Here is a 17,976-nt window from a genome sequence, read left to right on the forward strand (position 1 = left end):
CTTGTCTGTGTCGCCAGTCACCTACACATAATTTGGTTGTAGTTCTCATCAGACCCAACCTGTTTAATTAAAAAAAAAAGGCCTGTAAGCCTGTGTGTTTCCCCACTCTGTAAGATAACATGATTTACTTGTATAAAATAAAATGCTTTAATAATGCTTTAATAATGTCAGAATATTTACTTCTGATAGTTGTTGTATAATCCAAGTTATCCTGTAATGAAGAACCCTAAGTATGAATTACTCAGCAGTTGTAGATGGGTTGTGTGCAGATGCATGAGAAAAACATTTTTGTTCTTTTTAAATATATTGACATGTCATATACTGTCTTTTTTGTGTTAGGTTCATGTGACTGTGAAGGACTGTGCGTGAAGGAGTATTCACAAAAAATATTTATTTAAATTAAAGTACTAATGTCACACTGTAAAAATAAGTCCTGCCTTCAAACCCTTTTACTTAAGTAAAAGTAAGGGAGTATTTCCAACAGAATGTACTTAATGTATCAAAGTCAAAGATTATGCTGTAAACTGTTCCCTGTCAGTATTTTATTATCATAAAATTATTATTATTGCATTAATAGTACTGCTGCATTTATGTGTATTCTGCATTTTACTACTGTGGATGTTTAAGGTTAATCTCGCTGTAACTGCTTTACATATAGTTGGTTCGTTTAACCCACAGCAAAGCATCTATAAGATCATCATATTTTGTTGCATTGCTGTCCTGTGAGAACCACGTGTCTCTAAAAACATCAACTTTATATGAGCTCAGAAAAACAGCTGGGTTTCCAGCTTGGTGACAATGCATTTTGAGCCAATCCAAGAGGCTTAAAATAAAGCAACACATAATCCTTAAGTTTAAAAGAAACTTTGAGAACCTCCAAATGGAAATATAGATTTTCACTGGGGAGGAAGAGTATGAAAAATTGTAATCTGAACAGGAATGAGTGACTAAAGCTGTCAGATAAATACAGTGGAGTAGAAAATGCAGTATCAATATGGCAAGATAGAACTGTTAAGTGCCATAAAATACTATAACTACACTTATGTACTTCAGGTACTTAAATAAATGTGCTTATTTATATTCTGCCAATGGTGAGGAGTAAGGCAGGCTGCAGAGAGTAGTAATCACTAAATTTGGTGTAATTCACCAAGGAGAGACATACTAACAGGAACACCTGCTTGGTATGACACAAGCAGAACAATGTTACATATGTAAAACCTAAAAGGTACGTTTTCATCATCGTCATCTTTGAGGTGCTATTGAGTTGAAAATTTTGTAAGTCTTCTGTTTTGACCTCACTCCATTTCTTTGAACCCTGAACTCTCTCTGTTTTTTCTGTCCTTGAATAACAAACAACATGACAATGCATGAGTTCATGCATAGCTCAGATAAATAATAAAACATGAAATATTTAATTTGATGTAATAACACAGTTTTGTGGTAAATTCTGTACTTTGTCTGCATTTTATCAAATGTGAAAGCCAGGTTTGGGGCAAAGAGTTATGGCTTTCCTACAAATTTAAAAATTTAATAAGGAAAAATATATTTGAAGTATTTCATTTTCACATATACAGCAGTGGCTGTTTGTTGTGGCTGGTGTTTGTGGGAAGAGGAATAGGGGGCGGGTCAGGATCAGGATCAGGAGTGTCTGTAAGAATTGCAGGGCCTGGGCAGGAAGGAGGATTTTCAGAAGGTTGTGAGGGGTGTTTGGCCCCTGAGGCTGTGTTCTGTCGCCGGGGATAAAGACAATGTTGAGCGAGCACAAAGACAACAGGGGTGGCGCTGAGTCAGCTGTCTACCTGACTTAGCACACGCTGTGCTGCTCCGGACATTTCATCACACGCTTCCCATCAGATTCTCAAGCTGGGAGTTATAACTCGCACATTTCTATTCAAATAGGAAAATTCAAATAATCTTACTGTTTTATCTGAACACTGACAAAGTCCTTTAGATGTAAAGCAATCCAAAACATGAAGTGGTGCATAAATTCAAAATTCATTTTAAGGAAAAGGTTTTGAGTCTGAAATTCTTGTTTAATTATTTTGTACACCAAAGCACTTTAAATTATCTGAATATAAATAATATTCATGCTAATAGAAAGAATACTTTGTCTTAGAAGATCGACATTTACATAGATATAGCACTGCTCTGTTGGTGGCATGCAGATTTAATGTGCAGCTCTCTTATGCATGGTTTGACATTGTTCTCTTGATATTTTGTGATGTCTTAACATACCATCAGGAGAGGAAGGGCTGGAGCCATCTCTGCTGGCATTGTTGTCGATTATTTAGCTGAGCTCCTCTCGTCAGTGTGAAAGTTTGGTGCTAACCAAACAGGCGCCGGCCTCTCTTTATCCAGTTCCGGAGTTTGTGGGAACATCAGACCAGGGCCACTCATGTGGACCAGAGGGGATCTGCTAAAACATCTTCTGTCCCTCACTGGGATTAGGGCAGACACATTCCTGGCCCCCGGGGCTCTGCAGCTCCCACCACAGTGCTCACATCCAAATTTTATGCATCACTTTCTCAAAATGATAGGACAAAATCAATCGCTAGTCTGCACCAACCTCTTACATAACAAGTCAAACACACATTCTTCATCTAAATGAAACAGAAAACACAGACTACATATTTTACCTTACAAACTAATGAATTCAGTTTAAAGCAGATTGTTGTGCTTAAAAGGACTTACATATTTATGCTTTGAATCAACTGCTCAATTCAACTGCTATCAGTACAAATCACAAAAGCATGACAGAGCTCATAAACTCCAAGAGTTTATTTCATGACTGCACGGTAGTACACCAGACTGATACATATGAGGCCATAAAATGTCATCCACACATAGCATGCAAAGACAGCTCTAGCCAGGCGGCAGGGGGACGTACCCCCTGGTTTGTTGAATCCTCTCCTGGATGGACTCCAGTGGAATGTCCCTGCGTGCTTCCTCCAGCATTGCAGAAGGCTTTCTTTTATCTTCTACAACCACACCAGAAAAATACTCCAATTTATTGATTCTGAAATTGTAATTGCTGTGTAATTGTTCCTGTTTAGTGTTTGGACCTGGAGATTGGAGTGTTAATTTAGTTCAGATGTGATGGCTTCAGTTTGAATGTTTCAGTAGGAAAAGCTCAAGTTCCTTTTAGCCATATTGTGTATGCTTTGTCACTGTCATGACTTGCTGACACTGGGACTGGGACATACTGAGTGCTGACTTAATCAGTGATCTTACTGGTCACATCTGTGCTTTTCTTACTTAACCGTGACAAGTGAAAAACCATTCAAAAGGGGGTTACTGTTATTCAGATTTCTGCATATGAGAGTTAATAAATCTGAAGGTGAAATCAGAGTTCCTGAAATTACTATTCTTATGGTTGTTAAAATGGTTTGAAAAGATCATAGCATAAAAATATATGTTGCTCCCCTCTACACCTTCGTCCTTTGGCTGCCATATGTTCACTTCATTCATAATTTTTTTTTTTTTTTATTTGACCTCATAGCAAGAAATGCACATGTGCAGCTGATAACATTAATGATGATTTCATTCTAATTGAGTGTCCACTAAGCAATGCACAATGCACAATGGCAGGACTGTGCAACGAGATCTGAAGATTTGAATTTAAATCATCATCTGCTGTCAATATCTTTCACGTATCGCGCATTGCCTTGGAGAAAATAGGTATGTGTCTCGGGGGTCATAATTTCCTGATGCTAATTTTGGCATAGTGGCACTCTGCAAGAAGCTGCATCATGGATGTTTTGTACACCACAATCATACTGTATACTACTGTATTGTAAGCCATTCATAAACCAGGATTCCGTCAATGGATCCTGGACATTAACACGCCTTTGCAGTTATTTAAAGTGGGAACAAACACAAAGTGCAACCATAAAAAATATTCTGAAAAATAACCTAAAAAAATATTCCAAAACTAAAGAGTTGCATAATCATGCAGCTTAAATTATGACTCAAAATAATACATGCACATCAGTCACACGCAGATCTGCTGAGTCAGCCAGAAGTATTTATGGTCTATCAATGATTGTCTAAGAGTGCAGCCAAATATCCGGAGCTCAACACTTCTGTTGTGAGGCTTTTCCAACAACAACAAAAACAACAATGTTTTTGTAGCAAACCTAATCTTGAGAGCCAAGCATGTGTGTTCTCTCTGTACTTGAGGACCCTATTTTTGATAATGTGGAACAGGATGTTTTGGCTAACTTGGACATGCGTAACATTGACTCTCTCCCTTGGTTCAAATCCAGCACCTTTTAAAAATAGCATACTCCCTCTAACTAAATGGCCCCAGTTTATGGTGTGTGTTGCTTTTATCTGTTGTCTTTGTCTTTTGTTTTGTCTTTGTAAAGTGCCCTTGAGTTTTGAGAAAGGCACTCATAAATAAAATGTATTATTATTATTATTATTTTATGATATTACCTTGATAAGGCCTCAAGAAGGAGGCTGACTGTGTTTATAGTGACGGTTTTGACTAGCAGTAAACAGGGCTCAGCACACACTGCCCTGTTTGTAGTTCTTATTAAAACTCCTAAAATAACATTATTCCTATGTATTTATCTGTGAGTGTGAGTTTTTTTATCCTTATTGACTTGGAAATTTGAGATGTGTTTTGCTATCACAATTTTTTTGGAGTATGAACACTCAATTCACTCAGTCTCTCACATCATATTACAGGTGTTTTGACAAATCTATTTTGGATGCAAGATAAACATCTCACCAATGTCGTAATGCCGTCTGTGTGAGAAAGTAGAAAGACATGTGATTTGATCCATCTGCAATGCCTTCTAGTGCAATTGACAAAGTCATACTAAAACTGTAAATAAAAAAATAAAATAAAAAATAAAAAAAATAATGTGTACCGGTACAACCACTACTAGTAATTATTACTGACAACATCTAAAGGCCAGTAACGGCTGTTGAGGTGTTTTAATCCTTGAAAAGGTGTCCAAGTCCACCTTGGTGCTTGTTTTTGAGAGCTGCCTTTTACACTGCAACTAATTTGTTTGATTGCTTGTTCTCTTCTCACACACTGAGCTGAGTGACAGTAGGGCTGTCACAATATCAGATTTTCACTATGCAATATTATGGCCAAAGAATTCATGATAACAATAATATTGTAATGTCTATGGAAAATGTGATAAGTCAGTCAAATTTATCTATCTTAAACCATAACAACAGCAGTAAAATAAAGATCTTTTACAAATATGGGGAAAATGTGTTTGCTTATTGTGGAATAATGAAAGGCAGTTGGTGTTAGAAACAAAGTGAGACTCATTGGATCAGACAGGAGATGAAATAAGTGATAATCTGCTGTTGAACACTGTTTTCAAGGAATATTGGTTTTGTCATGTTTGGTCTCTCAGCAAACATCGGTATGTTGAATAAGGATCTCTAAATTTTAGACTTTGTTTGACTTATGTCCATGTTTGGATAATAACAATTACAGCAGATTTGGTGTACAGTTCTATACAGGAGATAATGAAACAGAATATGTTTTCGGCTGAAATGTGTAACTCTGTAGCTGCTGCATTTGCACTAAATGATCCCCAAGTTTCTTATCATTTTCAGATCAATCATTAGTCCGACAGACCACACAGCACTCAGGTCACAGGTCATGCCACATATGAAATACTCTGTCTTTGATGAGAAACTGCAGCTTCATGTTTGTATGTGTGTGCTCACCTGTTTGAAATATGTCCAACACTGCTTAGATGTGGCTTATGTAACATGATTTACCTGCTGGTGAGTGTGAGCCAGTGTGACACTCTGGGCAGAAACGCCTTATGAGCAGTGTAAAATTAGCTGACTGCTGTACATAACACCAACAATAACCATAATAATGATAAGGGCTAAAGTCACAGCATTATGTTACAGTGTGGGAGAAACAACACAGTGTGAGCTCCAGTTTCAGGCATGTAGAAATTAATGTGTTACTGATAGACTGAACAGATGAGAAGCAACACTGTGGAGCTTCCGGAGCTTCTGCTGTTGTTGTGCTGTGCTGCACCCCTGCTGTTCACTGAAGGGTGAAATGTGATCATGGAGGGCTGCCAGCACACATCAGGAGCTGGCAGATGAAATGGCAAGCCCAGCGAACTGAGATCTAACACATCTCTGCTGTCACTGTCACAGTCTGAACACTAGAGGGCAAGAAATGCATTTACTTGTCAGTGTCTCTGTGACAGAATGGACACTGTTTGCCTTATGATACAGTGAAAGGAAAAAAACCCAACGCTTTTCAGCTCTAAAAACCTGAGGTTTTAGTGATGAAGGTGTTTTGGCAGAACAAAAGAATCAATCTACAGTCTACAAGAGTCAACAAGAAGGGATCAACTGGTTTCCCATCAGGAGGGACACTCATGTTGTGTATTTCAGTGTGGCCCATGGTCTTTGTTCATTATGTCCCTAATCTCAGCCCAACAACATCTCCTGAGAGCAAAAGATAATTCAATATAATGTTAATTAAGAAAGAAAAAAAGATCGGTGATTAATCTAATGTTTGGCTTTTATTTCTGGTGAGATTTGAGTCACATTGCAGAAACTGACTCAAGTCACAGCTTTATACTTGGGAAGTAGCTTTAGGTTTTATGAGATTCATTTAGACTTGGTCAGCTTTGATAATTAATTTCATTTATCTGCATGTCTGAGTCACAACTAGAGAAACTGTAGAGCAAAGGTCTGCCTTTTGGAGTACTTATCTTGTAATTGAGTTGACTTGTAATTGTAATTGAGTATCGCCTCATTCAGACTTCCACAGTACACAGTTGTTAATTCTTGTTTCTATGCTATTTGCGCCTTGAAATATAGAATAATGTCCTTCAAGTGACCAAAATGTGCTTTTGAACACACAGAGTATAGACTATATCAACAGAAATGTGCTGCAAAAAGCCAAAGAAAGAGTGGGGTGAATCAGAAACAGTGCAAATACCGTAACACGATAACAAAACCATACCATACAATACCATAATAAACACACACACACACAAATGCAAAATCAAAAATGCTAAAAACCAGCTGATTCAACAGAAGTGCACTAGCAACATAAAAACACAATTTGTGTTGTTTCACAGCAGATTCTTCTTTTCCCCTTACATCTTTACATTTAAACCCCAAGAGGTTTTTATGCAACCAGTAACACTTTATGATTCAGCCTGTGATTTACAGTGTAATTTCACTGTATGAATCAGATGCCAATAAAACACATATTTCTTCCTACTGGTACTTAAATGTGGGTACAGTAAAAGAAAACACTGAGGAAGTAGGGAGCAACAGCTGGATATTTTAGAGGAAACAGTAGGTTTATATATATATATATATATATATATATATATATATATATATATAAATAATGGGTACACATGGGGTAAAGTCCTGGGAAACAAAACTGAAGTTTGGGCAAAATGATTGTAACAATATTCTGCTCCAATATTCCACAGAAACTGTAAAGCAGTGAAGGCATATAACATATTATATTGTGTAAATCTCAAAGCTGATATGGAGAGGTTATTGAAGAACATATGGAATATATGGCTTATGTTCCAAAAATGACAATAGGGGCGCTGTGTGGAAATATTGCCAAAACTGGTTTTGCTCTCAAAGCTTCACAATGAATCTCTAAAGGCTTAATGATGTTTATATGAAAAGACATGTAGAGCTATTCTGACCTGGACACCACTCTTAAATGATGCACTGTGAACAATTTGAAATACTGGAGCATCACAAAACAACAATGTTTTACTCTGTATAATGTAATTCTGGCTCTTATTACCATACAGAGCAGTCAGCAGACTCAGTGACTCACATTCATATGATTGACCATCACCGTGGAAACCATAAAATGTCTAAATGAAAGCAAATCAAACAGAGAAGGAAATGCAAAGCACACTGTAACTTTATGCAAAAGAAAACAATCAATCCGATCATGTTTTTCATTTAATTATGACACAATAAATCAACACATAAGCAGAAACAGATATCACAATGTGTATTGTATTTCACTTTGTTCTTTACTTGCTTTCTTTTCATTTTGGTTCTTTACATCCTCCATACACAAGGACAAAACTCTTCACTGCATTAAATGTGGCTTTCGGAAAATCACAGTGTATTGGATTAGTTGCTATACTGTACCAAAGAAGTGAGTTGTTGGTTTTTCAGTTCAACTTTATGGAAGTTCAGCTTGTAAATTAGATAACCTAATAGGTACCGTAGTTAATTTTGAAAGTAATTTTGAAAGTGGTCAGCTATTTTAGATTTAGTGGGTCATTGTTTTTTTTTATGTTGTTTATCCTCTACCAGTAGCAGACTGAGAGTGGAGTGGTGTGTACTACATGTATGAGGAAAAAAAGTCATTAGCAGAGCTTTACATTCAACATATTGGCTGCTTGCTTCCTGTTAGGGAAGCCTGTAAGGACTTTGTGTTCGTTCACTCTTCCTCAGTGAGTGTGACATTAACTGGTCCTTCTCACCCTGCCGCTTCTCTACACCTCGTCTATAATGATATTTTCAATTGGACAGTTTTGATTGTCAATATTTATGTGTGTGTATGTCATAAATCCTTTCCGTTCAGACATTTCTTAGGAAAACGGCGAGGACTTTCTGACACCTGCTGGATAGACGGCATCTCTGCAGCTTCTGTTTCCACTTGTCCCGTGTATCTTGGTGTCTGCAGTGTAATGCTGTGCCAGCACTGCACCTCTCTGGAGCAAGATCGCACATCCTGTTGGATATCTCGAGGCATCAGCTGTTCAGCCTCAACATGCGTTTGATACAGCAGACAGAACCTCCTCATTAGCCACTGTTTGTGTTTAAAGATTTCATATGATCCTGCTCTTCACTCTTTAGCCATGCCTGCTGCACACAAAAATGCAGCATTAAGAAAAAAGGTAGAATTACATTAAATATTACATCTTCATAATGAATTTGTCTTTCATTCTTTCTTCTTTCATGTCCTTAGAACATGATTACCAGCTCTTTTTGACACAAATGCACTGTGGGAGATTACATTGTACTCATTCATGTGGATCTATGTGCTTATTTGCGCATGTGTCAATATGTTTTAATGAAGTGCATTAGCCAGCCTCTAACTGCTTGTAGGTGTTTGTCAGGGTGTGTGCTAACTGACTGTCTGTTGTCATATGTCCACAGTGGGAGGCACTGTGGAAGAACGAGCAGGCCAAATATTATGAAGGCAGCACATCCACCAGAGTTAAAGGTTGAACAATGTTGGCATGAATAGCAACACGTTTTCACATGAAATATGATGAACATTCATAATTAAGAAGCACATTTTTCACCAGTCATGTTTGTGAAATCACTTTGTAAGAGGCTGGAAACACTCACACTTGGGAAACACATTGAAAGGCTATGCGTCACTTTTTAATACTATTCAAGAAGCAGTGGTTAAGAGAGCAGCTGACACAGAACTTAAAGACTGAATTAAGAGTTAGAACAAATATTAGGTTAAAATGCTTTGATTAGATTTACAAGATTTACAAAAAAAACAATTTGCAAATAGAACAATAACGCTGTGGTACAATACCTCAAATGCATTAAAATAAAGAAATTAAAACAAACAAAATCAGAAGATGTGTCCCTTTTAAATTAACTGTCATGCAACCCATTTTACTACAACCTGTCCTCTGCTTTGTCCTCTTTCAGCACCTTATGTCTCCTCTTCTCTGTGTGTGAGTGTTGTTCTTGAATTTTGCCTCTCGTGTATTGTATATTGGCCGTCTGTCCTTCTTCAGAATCAGAATCAGAATCAGAATTGTCTTTATTGCCATGTAAGAGGTTTCACATTACTAGGAATTTGTCTTGGTGATTGGTGCATACATAAAATGTAAGAATGAGTAATATTATTTTATTTTAATCAGCTGGTGTTCAACAGTCCAGCAGCAGAGTCTGTCCATCCTGGATGAGTGGGTTCCTCCCCCCTTGCTCAAGTTTCTTCTTCATTTTCCTTATCCGAGTCAAGAATAGAAGGGGAAAAAAAATCTCACTCACATTTCATTTGAATAACAAATTGAATGTACAAAATGCATGAATGTGATGGTGCAGGAGGAGTCTTTGTGTTCATTTCCATGGTTTGTTAACACCTGGATCACTGATAACACTGTAATGATGGCTGGAGATCTAGTAATTAATGGTATTATTGCTTTTAGTCAGCTCAGGGTGTTTGTGCACTATTTCCTGCTCTCTGTTCACACTGACAGAATAAAAGCTGTGCAGTGCAATATGTGAACAAACCAAAAAGAAATAAGCACAGACGTTTTCACTTGTTAGAGGAAGAAAAGCACCAGTGTTCCTAATGTTACTAACAACATTAATGACGGATCTGTTAAACTTCAGCGTCCCACTGAGTCATGGCTGTGAAACAGTGTACACAGAGCCAGGGAAGTCAAACAGATGGAATACATCCACGGTTAATGATAGCAGTTTTACCTGTATCTCTCTGTCTCTCTACATGGTGCTCAACAATTCAAAAACTTTTTTTTATCCTAAATAAACGATCTTAATCTCACACACTCATATTTGAAATTGACTGGAGATTTATATGTATGTAAGCACATTTCTATTTCAGTTACAGTCTGCCAGTTACCATTTAAATCTTATGGCCTTATAGTATTATAAGTTACTAACAACAACTATTTTCCAGTATTTTATAATCACTTTAAAAACATACACATAAGTACTTTATAGCTAATATAACTAGAGGTGCAGCCATCCTCCCAGCTCGATGTTTTGTAGCCCTGAAACACCAGTAAAGCACCAGTAAATCTTATACCACACACAGTGCACACTACTTGAGGTCAGTTGAGTGTTTAGCAGATTTACAGTAATATGAATCTTATAAACAGCGACCTCTAGTGGCTCGTCTTTAGCTCTAAACCATCAGAGTTCTTAACTGAACAGCACAAGTTAGCTATTTCCATATCCACTTGTATCACAAAGTACCTGTTCATTCATTATGTCTATGTGCCTTGCTTCCCGATGACCTGTTCTGACAACCTATTGGTTTGCTGGGACCATATGTTTATCTGTATTTGTGATGCAGCTAGTTTGACATAACTGTATCTCAGCTAAGACAAAGGGTCAAAAGGAGTTTGACTCTAAATGCTGATTTACATTCCCCCTTAGTATAATAAAGAAAATGGATTATTATACATGTGGTGCTCTACATAGAACATTAAATTCATCCTCACAAAAGAAAAAAAATACCCTGAAGGAGAAGAGTGATGAAAGATTAATCTCAGCATACCCCCAGAAATAATCTAATTATAGAAATTAGTTTTCTCATGCAATATCTTAACTACTATTAAGTATATTATTAATTTTGCAGGAGTTGATCATTTAGTAACTGGCAATTTTTTGTTCAGAGATCACCAATACTATGTCTGTCAGGACTGGATTTATACACAAATATCTCCAAAGCAGCCAAAAAAGAGCTGATGGTGATGAGTGAGACAGCAAAAAGGAGGGATCTTAACAAAACTGCACAGGTTCCTCCAGTTCAACACTCGGCAACGTGCCTTTTCCAGTTTATCAGCATGTTCATGCGCTGTTGTGCACTGCAGGCGGTGAGTGCTACAGTTCTGAAACTAAGTGAGGCATACTCTGGAAGGTTTATTAATCCCCCCCACTCCCTCTCTCCTCAGGGCACGGCAAAGGCAACTGTGGAGAGACACTGCCACAAATAGACTCTCTAAATATGGAGGGCTTCAGTCAAGAGAAAATGCATGATCGAATTTTGGGCCTCTCCACCAAAGAGTTTCTATAAAAGGAATGAGACAGAAGAGAAGCTGAACAGTTGACGACACTTTCTGCTTTTATTTGTGTGTTGTGTGTGTATAGCTGTGTGTTTGCGTGAGTATGTGCCTGCTGAGTGTGTGTGTGTGTGTATCTATAGTACATGTGGATTCATCTGTGCTTGGGAGGCTACAGCTTTGCCTTTGTAGGTTTGCTTCAGTGATATTTCTTTGTTTGCCCACATGTTTAGCTTTGATGCTCTGCTGCACCAGTGTTAGATCTGACAACAATTGAGTCAAAGAGCTCTTTTAGAGTCTATACAGAATATAGGCAACACTCACATTTATGATACAGTTCAGCGAGAAGAGCATTTGCAAGACAGATATGTTAGTTGTTTAATTTTTTGTACAATCAGAAAAATTGTGCCTGATAAAGGTTACAAAACGAAAGGCAGAAGGTTTAGGTCACAAAAAATGTGCAGCCCTGTTTTTCTCTGAAGGAATCTGGTGCAGATCCCAGATAAATGTTGGGTCAAAATAATTGTGATTTCTCACAGTCAGATGGAGAACATTATGCAAGATGTCCCAATTTGGCCACAGCAGTATCAAACATCAAGGTGTCCCAGGTGTCACCTACGGGCCCCAGTATGCCGGTGGGCCTGTTCAAAGATAACCAAAGTTTAAAAGGGAAAGTCCCATTGCTAATTTATCTGGTTACAAACTGGAATCCAGCAACAGAATAATCACCCCTTTTCATTTAACACAATGCAAATAAAGAGCTGTGATTGATTTATTGATCAAAATATGACCTATGGTGAGCAAATGTCAGATGCGGATTTATCATAAAGATCCAAAGTCGTGCTTTTTGCCCTTATGAGTGTTACATGTAATCATCGCTTAGGTTGTGAAAGAAACAGCTGATGGAAAATCACAATCAGTGACTGAGAAGAATCAACAAAATCTGATTATTACTGATATATAATCAGTTTTAAAATTATAAAAATTATACAGCAAGCTTGTTAGGAAACCATTGGATATTGACACATTCAACTGAATCAAAGCAACACTGGCATTCATTTGTATTCCTGTTTCTTTCCACCTGATGAATATACAGCAAGCCCAACATTCACTCTACCTCTACCTGCTAAATGCTCCACTATGTTCACCAGCTAGTCACTCAGTGTGTCAATCTGCTCAGCAAATAGTGTACGGTGGGTTTTTAACTCATCAAAACAAGTGACTGTTTTCACATTCAAATAGTCCTGTGATGTAATGTTAATGTAAGGATACTGTTTATAGAGGTTTGAGCAAGCATTACAAATATCAAACTGTTGTGACTGGGAACATATGACCCCTGGGGCAGAAGGAGCTTTAGTGAACCAGCAGGAGGAGGTGAAGACCCTCTTCCTGCTGATTCCTACAGTTCTGACTCTGTTTCACTCACTCTGGACACTGAGCATATGTGTGGACTGAGTACAAATTCAAGTCAAGTCTTAATCAGCTGGTGAAGTGATAACATTGCAAACCAAACTTCACATAATGAAGCCGTGAGAGTCTTTAAAAATCATGTATTTCATCTGATTCAAAGCATGATCTGCTAAAGATGCTTCCACACTGACTATATTATAATAATGAACACATGCCTTCATGAGTCAGCCTCCTTCATCTCACAGTCGGGACTCTGTGTGTGTGTATGTGTGTGATGGTGGACGGTGCAAATACATGAATGTGTGCATGTTCTTGAGCACACACAACCTCATGCGTGTTTCTGTGCAGCCACGTGTCACTGCAGATGTTGCCTGAAGCCTCAGCAGTGTCTCCAGTGATGTGCTGTGACCTTCAGTAACATTTGAAGTTGCAGCGGCTTGCTTCTCAAGGACAGTGCACTTCTCTGGCATATTATGATGCTTTGCCTGTCATTAATATGCCTCACCTCCAGATTTGCTATATGGCATTTGCATGATATTAGCATACGATATCTTTGGGCCAGTTGTTTAACGCTGCAGTGTGAGGAGCTGGTGGGAATGACACCTGTTAGACAGAGAGGCAGATGCCACTCTGACATGTCACACAGTGGAGGTTCGGGTGAACAGGGTGGTTGAGGGTAGGGGGCAGGGTTAGTGTAGGCAGTTGTTGGGACATATGGGAACACTGCATTTTAGGGCTGGATGCAGTTTAAGATACTTAAAAGTAAAGTACTTTACAGTGTACACTTTTCTCAGTTTACTTTAAATAGTTTCAGTTTGGCTTCAGGTTTATTTTAAGCTGAGATCTCAGAGTCTGAACTAGAAATATTTGAAATGACATATTTCCTTTCCCTTAATGTTGCACTTTTACCACTTCATTCTTCTTCTTGGGTTTGCGTTGTATTTGTTGGGGCAGCGTAGGTAATATGTGGGTGAGATCGGTGGTTGTGTTCTTTTACAGCTCAGGCTTTTGGTCAGTTCTTGTGCCGTTTGGCCTGAGCATGCTGCAGCCAGGTGGCGACCCTGCATGCAGTACCTGGCACACAGCAGAGTGTGTAGAGCTGTGGCCAAACCCCAGAGTCTGAAAGCTGCCCACACTGGCCAATCTGCCACCAGAGAAACTGAGCAGTGCTCACTGTCACGGATACAAATATTCTTGTAGCACTACAAAAGCCTAATTTATAATGTATCATAATAAGTACAACACGATCAAGACACATGATGGTTCCTTTCAGTTCTCTCTTTAGTAACATTTATAGAATATGTATAAAAGTTGCAGGTATGAACATACACGCACTGTAAAGAACTGGTATTTCACAGATATATGTTAGCTACGTGTCAAGAATGCTTCCATAATCCAGCAAGCCTTTGCATTGAGATGGTTTCTCATGGGATGTGACTTCAGATGAAAGGATGAAGTTGTGAAAGGATTGTCATGATCTTCACAGTCTCCTCACTGGCCCTCAAGTGTGTTCAGACATATTACAAAAGACAGACAAAAAGCAAGTGCACATCCTCTGCCTCAAGTATTCAGGTACTTCAGTACTCAGAGGTCAGTTTACACAAAAAAGCCTGAGCTGAATAAACATTTAAGGCTTCATATTATATTATTGTTTTTTTAAAATTGGATTTTGTAGATGGTAGCAGCAAGCAATGACAATTTTAGGTATTAAAAAACTGCAGCCTTGGAATCTTGCTCTGAAATATTGATTATTATCAGCTGCCAGAGACAATAAAGGAAAAAAACACTTCAATATTTCATTATCATAAGATAATATTACAGCTGTACAATGTGAACATCTGTAAAATGCATAACAAATCTTATGAAAAAGATATACCGACCCAGTGAAAACCTGTGCGGTGCTACCTTTGTCGTCACTGGTTATGAACCATTCAGACAATAATACTGTAATGACGTGGCTTGACGTTTCCAGCAGCAGCAAGTAACAGAACGTTCTCATAAACTGACTGTATGCTATCTGCCCAGCACCAAACATCAGACACAGAATGTTGGCAACTAGCTGGTGAAGAAATCTAACAACTAAAAAGCAAGATATTTTTCTCAGAGGCTGGTGGAGACCAAAACAGAGCATTGTTTTGTGTATAGTTTTTTTCTGCCACTAAGTGGCCAAGGAAATGCAGCTTTTAGGAGTAACTTAACACCAGCACCATGGAGTTTGCTTTGCTGTAAAGCAACACTTGTGTTGTCACAGGGTCCTGGAGTATACATGCAGATCATTGCAGCAAGGTGGACTCAGCAATAACAAGATTTTGAATGGGTGTTAAGGTACTCTTTAACATTCTGTTCCTTCTATTAACTCACTTTCACCCCAGCTTTGTTGATGAATGATCCAGAAAGAAGGACACAAAATCCTGTTGCACAATATGCCTAAAAATCACCTCAAGCTGTGGGTTCCGCCCTCTGAAAGCTGCTTTCTGACTGGCCACCTTTTCAAGGGTTTGAATCCTCTTCATGACCTTTGTCAAATGTCACCTTCCTGTCTCTCCAACCTTCTGTGCCACTTTTAATTTTATATCGCCTATAATAGGAAGACATAAAAATAATCTTTACTATCAGTGCCACTCAGAGAAGAGAATCACTGCCTCATTACCACCCCAGTCTGAGGAGCCCGGCAACAGAGCTGAGCCTGGGGCGTCCTGGTGGCTCAGTCTGCTAATAGCTGCATGGGGTTGAATTGCAGCTCATTCCACAGTGCTGTATCTCTCTCCCATCACTTCCCTGCCACTCATCACTGTACCTGTCACCAAAAAACAGATGGAAAAATGAACTGAAAGACTTTAAAAGGGGAATTGCCTTCTCCTCTCTTCAATAAATAGACCAAAATGCTGGTTGAATCAGGCAACAAGAGCAGTCGAATTTCACTCGATTATTCCCAGTTACCTCTGTGGATCTTTTTAATGATCCCACACAGACAAAGCACTGTGATCCCACTGTGAAACACCCTGTGATGAAACAGACCATTGTGTGTGTCCTAGCCCCAATATGCTAATCCAGGATTAATTACGGGCCAGCCCTAATGAGTATCTCTCTTGTCCTTTTAGATATGTAAATGCACCAGCAGTGGACAGCACTGAAAGGCTTTTGTTAACTCTGTGCTCGCTATGTTCTATAAAAGAGGCAGGACGAGACAGTGAAAGAGACAAGGACAAAGGTTTAGTTTGGATTATTTCAAATTATATTACTGTCAGAATAAAACAAAGTCTGCTCTCACTGGGCCATGGAGTACATTTGTGTTGATGGCTGGAAGTTATTGTAAACATACAGTAAATGTGACTTGAGAGAATTTCACCTGTGGGAGTAAAGACAAGAAGCTGCAAAGAGCAGAGAATTAAAAAAAAAAATGTTAATACAGTCTACGGTAGTTACATAAGCACAAAGTGGCCGAGACCACTTGATATGTCTGTTGCCGGAGTGTTCTCTGTCAGTGGCTACCTGTCTCCCTGACAGCATGGGTGGTGAACTGTTTTTCAGCCCTTTAATTACACAGGAAGTGTGAATATGGGCAACGCCAGAGGAAGTGTGCTCCTGTGACACATTTATCCTCATTTGCTTTACTTGAAAGGTAAGGGATGAAGAGGAAGAGAAGGACAGAGATTTGTGGGGGCAGTGTGGGAAGATTTTCAACTTTTTAGAAAGAAAAAAATATGATCAGAAAAGATTATAGTCATTATTCTGGATGACATCCAGTCACTGTGTGGTGCTCATGCAAAGCTAACACTTGTTTAAAGTTATTAAGCAAAAGCACTAATACAACAATGTGAACATAACCCATTAAAGTAAATGTTCTGCCTTCAGATTTTAAGCAAGAACAGAAATATAATAAGCAATATGTACTTGGAAGTAAGTGTAACATTTAGTGTTGTAACAGGTCAAAGCTAAGCTAGTTTTAACTACTTTATATAATTAGGAACTTTGAATCATTGTTTTCCAATGTCCCTCCAAAGGGTCACAAGACAGATCTAGGGTGTCGTTAGATGGGGTGGGAGTAGAAAGAAGGAAAAAAACATTATTTTACCATACCATATTTTATACAGTTACCTTGTTTTCTATCTTAAAATCCTAAAAAGTAACTAGGAACTACAGTTTACAAATAAAGTGGAGTAAAAACGTGGGTAGGCAGCCACTCACTCATGTATCTTTAGTTTAACACCTGATATTCTTCATAGTCTCATTGTCTTATCCTCTTATTGTTTCAGGCTGTATTACTTTTTCCCCTCTAGCATGATGTCATGATGTCATGATGTCATGATGTCGTGTATGTCCTCATTGGTATTAATTAATAAATATGTGATAATAAGTTTCATGCTTGGGATTACACATTATTGATCACATTGATTAGACATTATTAATCATATTGATTATTGAATTTTGTGTTCCAGCTGTATGAGAAACAGTTTAAAGGAGTGAAAAACAGGTGAAGAACTGTTTAAAATGAACAAATACTATATATATAAAACTAGTAAAATCAGTTAACTAGTAAAAATGAAACTAATTTATGTTTCAAACGCCGAGAAAGAATCAGAGGTGTTGGCGTGAGTGTAAGTGTGAGCGTGTGTGTGTGTTTGTGTGTGTGAGAGAGAGAGGGAGGGTGTCAAGGCCTGAAAAGCTTTTTTCCGCCTCAGGATTCTCCTTATGAAGGAGCTTCCTTTGTGATGCCCATCGGAGTTTCTGTCCAAGGTGCTGAAATCCGCTGCTGCTCCGGGGACAGGTCACGTGACTGCGCTTC

Source organism: Scatophagus argus, chromosome 1 (genome assembly GCF_020382885.2).
Source record: "Scatophagus argus isolate fScaArg1 chromosome 1, fScaArg1.pri, whole genome shotgun sequence".
Taxonomy (NCBI): Eukaryota; Metazoa; Chordata; class Actinopteri; family Scatophagidae; genus Scatophagus; species Scatophagus argus.